We start from the raw sequence: 12150 nt of genomic DNA, 5'->3' as shown, positions 1-12150 counted from the left end.
CTTTTAAATATAACCAGGGGGGCCAAGGATTTAGCTCTGGTTTTGCCGCCTGCTGCGCAAGCCCAAGGACCCAAGTTCGATCCCTGGTACCAACAATAAATAAATAAATAAAACCAGGGAACAAAGGATCACAGGATGTTTGAAGAAAGACTTTAATTGAGAGAGAAACCAAAACAAACAAGGAGGCCAGCCTGGTGGTGGACACCTGTGATCCCAGCACTCACCGGCCTGAGCCGAGACAATCTCCAGGAGTTGGAGGTCAGCCTGGACTACATGGCGAGACCTTGTCTCAAAAATAAATAAATAAATAAATAAAAACGACCAGAGGTGAGCTGGGACTGTAGACAGCAGGAGAGCTCTTGCCTATCATGCATGAAACCCTAGGTTAAATTCCTGGCACCACCATGAATCCAGGCGTGGTGGCACACACCTGTCATTTCAGTACTCCGGGAGGCTGAGGCCAGAAGATTGAAAGTTCAAGGCTAGACTGGGCAATTTAGCAATTTAATGAGACCCTCTCTCAAAATACAAAAAGGGCTGGGAATGTAGCTCAGTGTGAAGGCCCCTGGTACTGCAGACAAAGCAAAGCAAAACAAACAACAAAAAAGTGAAAAGAACTATTAGAAATAAAAATCTCATATGAGGGCCAGGGATTTAGCTCAGTGGTTCTGCTGCCTGCCTTGTAAGCACAAGGACCCAAGTTCAATCTCCGGTACCAAAAAAAAAAAAAAAAGCAAAAAGTTCATGTGAAAAAAACTATATGAAAGCTCAGGTTGTATATACCTGTATCAAATTATCACACTATACCCCCAAAATATGTGCAATTATGTGCCAAAATAAAAATATATCAATAAAAACATTAAACCTGAAAATTTAAAAATTTGCTAAGAATATTAAATGATGACCTTGAAGAAAATCTTTTAGAAAGTAGGAAAAAGTAGGAGAAAAGAAAATGAGATGATTTTTTAATTCAGAAAATTCCATGCCCAAACAATGAACATTTCAGAGGAAAAAAAAATTGATGGGAAGAAAGAAGTAATTCAAGAGATTATCTCAGGGCTAGGGGCGTAGGTAGATGCTCGTCTACTAGCATGTGCTAGGCCCTGGGTTCCACCCCAGCACCAAAAAACCACAACGCCCAGGAACAGCATTATAGTAGTATTAATCATTAGCTTTGAGACCTTGGCCAAGTCACTAATAATGTCTGTGGATCTGTGTCCTTACCTGAAAAGAGACAAGATACTTGGATAAAAGATTTAAAAAGGGGGAGCTGACTTGGATCCCGAAGTGTGATGTGTGTGTATCATCAGGATACATAATATGATGTAGGCAGTTCACAAATGTATATGAGTTATTCTGATAAATATATAGAAGGTTTTTTTGGTTTTGTTTGAAACAGGGTCTCGCTATGTAGTTCAGGCTGGCCTTGAACTCACTATGTAGCCCAGGCTGGCCTCCAATTTGGCACAATCCTCCTGCCTCAGCCTCCTGAGTGCTGCATCATCACACCCTCCATATAGATATTTTTGTTTGTTGTTAGTTATAGAGGTTTTCTGAGACAAGATCTTGCTAAATTGCTCAAGCTGCCCTCAAACTTTTGAGCCTCCTGCCTCAGCCTACCAAGTGCTGGTATGTGGTAATTCGCCTGTCTCACATAGCTTTTCTTCTTCTTTTTGGGGGGGGGGTATCAGGGATCGAACTTGGGACCTTGCACTTGTGAGGCAGGCGCCGGAACCACTGAGCTAAATCCCCAGCCCCTCACACACCTTTTCTATTTGATTTTGCTGCTAAACCCAGGGCCTTGCACATGTTAAATGCATCCTCTACCACTGAGCTACCCCCAGCCCAGATACATGGTTTTTTTTTGTTTTTTGATTTTGGTACCAGGGATCAAACTCTGGACCTTGTGCTTGCGAGGCAGGCAGCAGAACCACTGAGCTAAATCCCCGGCCCACATGGTTTTTAAATGTGTATTAGCACATCAAACCTGATGACACCATAACTATTATCATGATTGTGGCTGAATAAAATATTTCAAAGCACGTTAATTCCAAGAAAAATATTACAGTAAATAAGATGGGGCCTAGCATGGTGAGGAGGCTAGATCCCTCAACAGAGAGCTGAACTTTTGAAGACCTCCCTCAAGTTCATTAACTCTTCAGATCTCTTTTCTGACCACAGTGTTTGTCTCCAGGGACGAGGCTGGTGACATGCTGCAGACTCCATCATCCATGCAACGGCCCCAGCCACCACTTTCCAGAAAATTCCCATAAGGGACCACAAAGGCATTTGTACCCCAGCATCTAGGTTTTTCCTGCCAGACACGCGGTTAGATGAAACATGAGGAAAATAATCCCCAGCAACATTTAAATGCTGTGCCTACTTCATCTTCTCACCATAAAAATTTCCTTTCAATTTTGAAAGACAATGCCTCAGAAACTTAAAAATAGTTTGTGTGCAAGCTAAGCAGAAGGGAACGGACCGTGTCCGTACACCTGTGGCTGTGAGCCACGCCCCCTCCTCAGAAAATGTGCAGCCGCCTAGGCCGGGCAGGCAGGGTGCCAGGTGGCCAAGGCCCAGGGGTCTGGCACCCAGAGCACCCCACAAAGCAGCCGATTGCTCAGTGCCCCCTGCCCGAAGTACCAGAAGAGCTGCCAGCTGCGCTTCCTGCAGGGGCCGGTGTCACTGACCCCAGGCCCACCCTCACCCGGCTGTGGTGCGCATGGGCGGTCCATGTGCCTAGATGAGTTTGTGTCCGGAAGGGAGTGTTATATGTCTTTCGGGTCTTCATGTGCTGGTACAGGGGTTTATGCACATTTGTGTGTCTGAGTTTATGCATGTGGGTTTAAGTGTTTAGGGGGAAGGTTGTGTGTTTGTGTGTGCTCTGCCTTTGTAAGGTCCATACTACGGTTTGGAGCAATCGGCATTACACGGAGGTGCTCCTGAACCTCTTCCTGAGCTTTGGGAAGCGCAGCCATCAGCCAAATGTGAGTGCGGGAGCTGGGGCAGCTCGGCCATAAAGCTCACGCTTGGAAAGTGCCCGGCCCTTGGTTCCATCTCCAGCACGGAATAAAAGTGCTTGGATAGTGTGGCAGCCCCTTGGACAGAGGGTAAGGAGGCAGATGCAGTAGAATATAAAATAAAATGTGTAATCCCAGCACTCTGGAAGGCTGAGACTGGACTGTCTCAGGTTTGAGCCCAGCCTGGGCAACATAGTGGCTCTGAGACCCTGTCTCAAAAAACAACAACAAAAAAGAGAAAAGGCAGAGGATATAGTTCAGTGGGAGAGCCTTGGGTTCAATCCCAAGTACTGCAAAATAAATAAATGAATAGGAAGGAAAGCAGTGCTGCCAGGTCAGGACAGTGGTAGGGTGGAGAGGTGCAGGACAACGGTGGGTGTGGGGAGGACCAACAAGAGCAACTGCTCCAGCAGCTACGCATGGGGATGCATGCCTGTAGTCCCAGCACTTGGGAAGCTGAGGCAGGAGGATAACCGAGATTACGAGGCCATCCTGGGCTACATAGTGAGTTCAAGGGTAGCCTAGAATATACAGCGAGACCCTGTTTTTTAAAAAAAGGACAGCAAACAATTCCTTCGAGGGAGGGAGGGGAGGGAACCAAGCCCGATGTACAGGAAAGCTGCCTTCCAGCTGGCCAGGAGCCCTTGCCACCCCAGCAGTGCTGCCTTGGTCTTTTATGTTAACTCTACACTTACCCTTGGCAGGGGGTGGCGGGGGGTGGGGTGGGGTTTGTCCAGTGCTGGGACCCAGCCAGGGCCTGGTGTGGTCAGAGCCTTGGCAAGTCCTCTGCACCAAGCCAAACCAGCTCTCCCCTCCTGAGATTTAAATGAAGCACGCATGCAAAGCACCTAGCAAATAGTTCTCACTGCACCCTGGTGTCTCACAGACCACTTGAAATTAGGACATGTCAAAGGACAGACAGTAACCTAGTGCCCTGGGAGGCTGAGGCAGGAGAATTACAAGCTCAAGTCCAGCCTGGGTAATTTAGATACTCAAGGAAACCCTGTCTCCAAAACAAAAAGTTAAAAAAGGGCTGAGCAGGGCTGGGGATTTAGCTCAGTGGTGCTGCGCCTGCCTCGAAAGCACAAGATCCTTAGTTGATCCCCAGTACTGAAAAAATTAAAAGATAAATAAATAAATAAAAAGGGCTGAGAATGTGGCTCAGCCTAAAGGCCCTGAGTTCAATCCCCAGTCTCACAAAAATCGAGAGGCTGAAGAAGGGGAATGGGGAGTTCCAGGCCAGCTCGGCTACAGAGAGAGAATGCTCAAGACTGGCCAGGACTGGGCCAGGGATTTAGCTCAGTGTTCTCACCACCTGTCTCGAAAGCAAAAAACATCCTGAGTTTGATCCCTGGTACAAAACAAAACAAAACAAAACAAAAAACTGGCCAGGACTACACAGTGAGACCCTGGCTCAAGAAACCAAACAAAACCAGGCTTGGGGGGTGGCTGAGTGGAACAGCATGAGCTTAGATATAGGAGGTCCTGGGTCCATTAAAATACATAAAATGAAATAAAAGACATCAGAAGATATCCACAAGTAATAAAGACAACCCAACTTGTACCTCAGTAGTAGAGTGCTAGCCCAGATGAGTAAAATCCTGGGCTCCATCCCCAGAATGTCATTGGCTCCAACCAATAAGGAAATAAACAATTGAAGCAGAAGGGTAAGAAGGACAAATTACCAATACTTTTTCTTGGCTGGGGATTTAGTGCAGTGGCACCACACCTGCCTTGCCAGCACAAGGTCCTGAGTTTGATCCCCAGTACCAAAAAAAAACACCAATATTTTTTTCTTTCTCTCTTTTGGCAGTACTAGAGATGAAAGCCAGGGCTTCACACATGCTAGGCAAACATTCTACTACTAAGCTGTGTCCACAGCTCTTTTTATTTTATTTTGAGACAGGATCTTGGTTAAATTTCCTAAACTGGACTCTAATTTACAATTCTCCTGCCTCAGCCTCTCAAGTAGCTAGAATTATAGGTGTGTACCACTGCATCTGGCCAAGCTACCAGTTTTGAATATAAATCCTTTAAAGATTTTTTTTTTTAAAACAGAGTCTCCCTAGGTACTTCAGGCTGGCCTTGAACTCATTGTATAGCCCGGGCTGGCCTCAGCCTCCCAAGTGCTGAGATTACCGGTATGTGCTTGAAGATTTTTTTTTTTAAATACCAAATCAAAACTAAAGCTAGGCATGGTGGCAAACACCTATAATCCCAGAACTGAAGAGGTTGAGGCAGGGAATCACCACAAGTTCAAGACCAGCCTAGACTACCTAAGGAGACTCTGTCTCAAACAAACAAACAAAAAAGATCATAGCTAAATGTAAACTCTTTCTTTTAAATGCTTTTGTCCAAAGTAGGTTTTACATCTCCAAGGTTGGCTTCAGCCAGGCCTCGGGTGCCAACCTGTAGTCCCAGCACCCAGGGACGCTGAGGTAGGAGGATTGCAAGACTGCAAATTCAGTCACTAGCAACTTAGTGAGACCCTGTCCCTAAGAAAGTAATGAATGGGGCCAGGGATTTAGCTCAGGGGTTCTGCTGCCTGCCTCAAAAGTGCAAGGTCCCGAGATCGATCCCCAGTACCAAAAAAAACCAACAACAACAAAAAGAAAGTAATGAATGGACTGGTGATGTAGCTCAGTGCAAAGGGACTGAGTTCAAGTTCTAGCGCCAGAAGAAAAAAAGGAAGAGATTGGCTCTGGGTACTTCTGGTCGAGCCTTAGCCAGGCAGTGAGAAGCTCCCTGAGGCTGCAGGGACAGGTTGGGCAAAAGCTCCTTGGTCTGCAGAGTTGAGGATCAGGTTTTGAATTGGAAACAGAGAAGAGAATGCCTGGGCACACAAACCTGAATGCAGCAGAATCAGTGACTCTCAGCAGGGCCGGACCTAGAGCTGACCTGCGTGCTCTTCAAAGCCACTGGGGCAGGGGCAGCTGTCCAGATCCAAGCTCTCTGCCTGTGTGGCCAGAACCTGGACCCGGGAGGGCTTTTGTGGCTGAAGGCATCTCGGAGGAGCCCCCTCCCAGGTGTGGCCCTGAGCATTGTTTAGCAGGGAAGGTGTGGTGTCTGACGACAGTGACAGCCTGTGTACAATGGGAGGCCATTCCATTTCCCTAGAACAATCCACCAAGTGCAGGGACCATAAAATGCAGAGCAGTCTCAATGTGTCATTGAAGATGACCATCACACTCAGACACTGGGCTGGTGTTCAAGGCAGAAAAAGTGACTAAACCAACTTTCTGTGGGGTTTTAGTTTTTGGTTTTTTGGTGGTGCAGCAAGGAGGGACGGGACCCAGGGCTTCCCTCATGCTAGGCAAGCAACCACTGACCACAACACTGAACCCCAGTGGAAAGAACCCTGCAAAGGCAAGTGGGTGATGATCCAAAAACCAGAGACAGAAGAGGTTTTGGGAATTCAAGATGGTCGAAGTATACACAAATACCGGGGAGATATTTTCAGCAAAGGCTGTCTTTCTATCGCTATCATGACTTACAAATTTTGCTGTATACAACCTATAGCAGAAAATAGGAGTTGAAGGCATCTGACCGCCGCCCTCCTGATCGGAGACCCCTCTAGACGGCCCCGCCCAGCACAGCTACACGTGGGGGCTCACAACGCGGTCAGCTTCGCTGCTGAGCAGCCGCTGCTCCCATGCTTTCCCACGCCTGGTGCTTGGGTATCTACACCGCTCCCTTTCTCTCAAGCCTTGATCTTGGCAGGGAGCCACAAGCCCCTCTCACTGAACCCCTCTCCCTGTGACCCTACAGAAGACCCCATCCACTGTACCAGAGCTGCTGCTCTGATCCCTAGTGCCAGAGCGGTCCCTCTCCGGTTTGTTCTGCAATAAACTTGTCCTGTTGAGCTGGTACCTCTGTTTCCCCTTTTCCTTTTTCCTAACAGGAGTTACTTGTGGTTTAAGGCTTAAGGTAGTATCTATGCCAATTTTTATTACTTATTACTTTAATTATATAATTTATGGAATGCAGTGTAATAATTTAATGCATATATCATGTGATAGTGTATAATGATTAAGTCAGGGTAGTTAACATTTCCATCTTCTTAAACATACATATTTTATTTTATTTTTGGTCCTGGGGATTGAACCCAGGCCTTTGTGTGTATTAAGCAAGTACTATAGGTTTTTTGGGGTTTTTTTTTTTTGGTACCGGGATCGAACTCAGGTCCTTGTGTTTGCACAGCAGGTGGTGAAACCACTGAACTAAATCCCTAGCCCTAAGCAAGTACTATACCACTGAGATATACCTCCAACTCACTTTTTAAAATTATTTGGTTACCACATAATAATTGCAGACATATTTAAGAGACATGGTAAAGGGCTGGAGATTTGGCTCAGTGGTTCCGCTGCCTGCCTTGTAAGTGCAAGGTCACGAGTTTGATCCCCGGTACCAAAAAAAAAAGAGAGAGAGACATGGTAAAGGTGGATATGGTAGCATCCCAGCATTCTGGGAGTCTGAGGCAGAAAGATTGCAAGTTCAAACTCAGTTTGGGAAATTCAGTGTTTTAGTGAGACACTGACTCAAAATTAAAATGGCTGAGAAACTAGGCATGGTGACACACACCTGTAATTCCAGAGCTCAGAAGGCTGAAGGAGGAGGATGCCACAAGTTTGTTAACAGCCTAGGCTGCATAGTGAGTTCAAGGCCAACCTGGACTACATAGTGAGACCCTCTCTCAAAATACCAAACAAGGCCCTGGAATTTAGTTCAGTGGTGCTGTGCCTGCCTTGCAAGTACAAGGTCCTGAGTTCGATCCCCAGTATCAAAAAACAAAAACAAAAAAACCTCCAAAAACTGAAAACACAATAAAAAGGGCTAAAGATGTAGCTCAGTACAAAGGCCCTGGCTTAAATCCTCAGTACTGAGAGAGATGTAGGGTGATATTTCTTTGTTTGCTTTTTGGTATTGGGGATCAAACTCGGGACCTTGTACTTGGGAGGCAGGCAGCGGAACCACTGAGCTAAATCCCCGGCTCAATGTTTCTGTTTTTGTTTTTTGGCACCCAGGGGGTCCGGCCACACTGCCTTCCCGCCCAGGTAGGAGGGAGAGGAATTGAAGGCAATGAGAGCTGGAGCCTAAGCACCTCACCTTGGGGCAGGAGTGGGGCTCCCAACAGCAGATCACAGTGAGCAAAGGCAAAGGCTGGATGCAGGAGGAGACAGATTAGGCCCAGAGCATTTTCCCAGGCAGTGGGATCTTGTGGTTTCAATCATCAAACTATTCTTAAGAGAACAGAAAAGTTAGCTCTTTCACTGTGTGAGTTTGAAAAAAATCCTCAACATCCAGAGCCTTTAATCTTCAACAAAAGGAGGGCACCATGAGGTTTTTGTTTGCCAAATATGGCTTGCATGTATGTATGAAATAATATATGTGGAAATTTTAATCAATTAACTAAAAGACAGGCTACTGGTAAGTCGCCCAGGCTGGGGTTAAATTTGTGGTCCTCTCCCTTCTGCTTCCCAAGTAGCTGGGACTACAGATGTGTGCCATCACACCCAACTAATGTGAAATATTGTTTAAACTATGAATCATGCAACTACACAGTATAAGTAATAGTCCTGGAGCACATTTCTTGCAGGTGTGCTTTTTCTGGCTTTGTAGGGTGTGGTGAACATAATGTGGTTTATGACCCCACTTTGAGGAGCTTGCACATTGTGGCTGGCTCTGGGGTGCTCCAGAGGTCTGTGGCGCTGGCACCTCTCTTCTAACAGCTGTCGGTCACTCTGCCTGTGTCACCTCTTACCTATCCTGTGCCCTCCCCCAGTGAGCAACCTTCCCCCTCAAATGTGCTGCTTCTTCTTGTCCAAGAACTGAGGAGCTGGATAGCCAAACCTGCAAGGCCACATGTATAGTAGTCCCCAGTTCTGCGGGAGCCTTTCGGGGCCTGTGGAGCGGAGCAGACAGTATGCACAGGTATGTGGCCTGGGTTGCAGTTAAAGACAGCAGATGGAATTAACCTGAGTTCCTTTCCAAAATCCACTCTACAATAAGGGAGAGACTTTTTATGATTTTTTTTTCTTTTTTGCAGTACCGGGGACCTTGTGCTTGTGAGGCAGGCGTGTCACTACTGAGCTAAATCCCTGGCCCTGAGTGATTTTTTCAAAGCATATATCCATAAGGATGAAGAAAACAGGTAAGGTACAAATAGAAAAAGATTTGAAACCTGAAAGGTACATAAGGGCTCAGTGGTGCAGTGCTGGCTTAGCATATAGGAGGTCCTGGGCTCAAGCCCCAGCAACACACACACACACACACACACACACACACACACACACACACACACACACAATGAAATAAAGATATCTTCCAGAGAGTAGAGCAAGACAACAGAGAAAAAAAGCTGAAAGGAAAGATCTTTGAAAGAATGAACAAGCTGGGCATAGTAGTATGTACTGAAATCCCAGCACTCTGGGAAGCCGAGGCAGGAGGATTGCATGTTTCAAGCCAGCCTGAGGAACTTAGTGACTTAGCAGGACTCTGCCTCAAAATTTAAAAGTACTAGGGCTAAGGATGTAGCTCAGTGGTGCTGCACCTCCCTGGAAAGCACAAGGTCTGAGTTCAACTCCCAGTACTGGGGGAAAAAAAAAAGAAACAAAAATATTAAAAAGTAGTAAAAGGCCTGGGGATGTAGCTCAGTGCAGAGGCCCTCAGTTCAAATCCCAGTACACAATTAATTAATTAGCTAATTTTTTAAAATAAAAGGATAAGTAGTTTCAGAAATCCAATATGTGAAAACTCCGTGTTCCAGAAAGAGAAAAGAGTGGAGGAAATCATCCAAGAAATAATTTAAGAAAACATTTTATTTTATTTATTTATTTATTTATTTATTTTTGGTACCAGGGATCGAACTGGAGTCCTTGAGCCTTCGAAGCAGGCAGTGAAACCACTGAGCTAAATCCCCGGCCCCTTAAGAAAATATTTTAGAACTGAAATGCATGAGATTGAAATGCCACATGGAGAGTCCAGTACAATAGATGAAAATTGGGCCGGGGATTTAGCTCAGTGGTGCCACCACCTGCCTTGCAAGCACAAGGTCCTGAGTTCAATCCCCAGTACCAAAAAATAAAAAATAGATGAAAATTAACCAAGAGCTGAGGGTGTTGCTCATTGGTAGGCCACTTGCCTAGCATGCGTGAGGCCCTGAGTTCTGAGCCCAGCAATGCAAAGGAAGGAAAGAGAAAATCAACCACACTGACATCCATCACGCTACCATCTCAAGCACTGAGGACACAGTAAAGAAAATAAAATCAGGGCTGGGGATTTGGCTCAGTGGTTCTGTCTTCTGTCTCAAAGGCACAAGGTCCCGAGTTCAATCCCCGGTACCAAAATAAATAAATAAATAAAAAATAAAATCCTCCCAAACAAGAGAGCAAACCAGGAAAAAGGAATTTAGGGGGTGGGGGAGACAGAGGCAGAGGAAATCTTCCGGCTGATGGCCACATGCAGAGCAGAAGGCTCTGAGAGTCTTCAAGGCAAGACTGAGTAGCACCTAACACGGCTGTCTTCCTCGGAGTTCCACGCGCTGCGGGTGTAGCTTAGTGGTAGAGCGCTTGCTAGCACACTGAAGAAGGAAAAAGGTAAAGTATGATAATGATTAATTCCTTGAAATACAAAGCATTGAGCAGAAAAGAAAAAGTTGTCATAAACCACACAGTTCCACATACAGTGGACCCTTGACTTACGAACTCAATTTATTCACGAGGGCTGGTCGTGGCTCAAGTTGGTCAGTGAAGGCTCAGGGTCCTTCACACAGCCTTCAGTCTCTCCTGTATGCAGGTAGATCTCAACGTCCATAGAGAGACCCTGGCCCAGACTTCTCAATTAACCCCACACGGGAAAAGATGTGACAGTGTTCCTTCCAGAACTCTCTAAGGGTTAAATCTGTATCTGAGACCATCTGGAAGCACAAGCGACTGGAATTTGGGTCATAACTCAAGACTGTGTTCGTAAATTAAAACTAAATTCTGGCCATAACTCAAGTTGTCTGTCAGGCGGGTCGTAACTTAAGGGCCCACTGTACTAATAATATAAGCTATAAGATATAGAGCTAACAAAATGATGTCATCAATACATTGTGGTGATGGAGGGGCAGAGAACGTGTGCTATGGCTAAAGAGGCAGAGCTAAGTCTTTTTTTTTTTTTTTGATACTGGGGACTGAACTCAGGTCCTTGTGCTTGCGCAGCAGGCGGCAAAACCACTGAGCTAAATCCCCCAGCCCTAAGTCTTTTTCTTATAGATGGGGGGCGGGGGATCAAGAAGAGCGGCTGGGCTGGAGCCAGGCATGGTGGCACAGCCCAGCACTCATGAGGCTGAGACAGGCAGATCGCCATGAGTTTGAGGCCAGCCTGGGCTGCATAGTGAGCTCCAGGCCAGCCTGAACTACATAGCGAGACCTTGTCTCAAAAAAAAACAACAACAAAGGGCCGGGGATTTAGCTCAGTGGCTTCACCGCCTGCTGCGTAAGAGCAAGGACCGAGTGCAATCCCTGGTACCAAAAAAAAAAAAAAGAATAGGGGCTGGGGGTGAGCCTAAAGTGCTGGCAACACATCTGTAATCCCAATGACTTTGGCTCTCAACTGTGGTGTAAGCTCAGGGCCCCAGTTGGGGCACCTCCTTCCTGTTTTTCAGGCTGCTGTGTTTGCCAGTAAAGTGGCTTGGGACAGAATGGAGAAGCAACAAACCACAGATGTCACACCCCGACAGAGTCCAACGGACTGTCACGAACCAAGAAGTGCGGAATATCTACAATGAGCTCTCCATCATTCTAACACAGACTCTGAAAAGGAAGAGATGGTTGCAGCAGCTCATCACTCTTAAAATTATTTGCTTATGGGGCCGGTGGAGCTGCATGCCTGTAACACCAGCACTCGGAAGGCTGAGGCAGGAAGATGGCTTGAGCCTAGGAGTTTGAGACCAGCCTCAGCAACATAGCAAGACGGGAAGAGGGGAGGGAGAAGTGGGAATGTAACTCGGTGGGCCCAGTAGCTACCCTGTTTTGTTTTGTTTTTTGAGACAGAGTTTTGCTATGTAGTCCAGGCTGGCCTCAAACTCAAAGTGACCCTCCTGCCTCAGCCTCCTGAGTGCTGGGATTCCACGTGTGTGCCACCATGC

The 12150-nt window shown here is 46.5% G+C and overlaps 1 protein-coding gene across 1 annotated transcript in view; it reads right to left on the bottom strand.

Moving 5' to 3' along the window:
• Nucleotides 1–5967, bottom strand: part of Ada2 (adenosine deaminase 2) — a 29459-nt gene extending 23492 nt beyond the window's left edge. The window contains exon 1 of the mRNA XM_087186210.1: nt 5868–5967. The gene's annotated coding sequence lies outside the window, so the exon portion shown is untranslated. The remainder of the gene's footprint in view (nt 1–5867) is intronic.
• Between the last annotated feature and the right edge of the window lie 6183 nt (nt 5968–12150).

This window comes from Heterocephalus glaber, unplaced genomic scaffold, assembly GCF_053883595.1.
Source record: "Heterocephalus glaber isolate CG9 unplaced genomic scaffold, H.glaber_assembly_v1.0 deba00000281, whole genome shotgun sequence".
In the NCBI taxonomy this organism is placed as follows: Eukaryota; Metazoa; Chordata; class Mammalia; order Rodentia; family Bathyergidae; genus Heterocephalus; species Heterocephalus glaber.
Note: the sequence above shows the minus strand (reverse complement) of the source record. Positions and strands in the feature narration are given on the sequence as shown.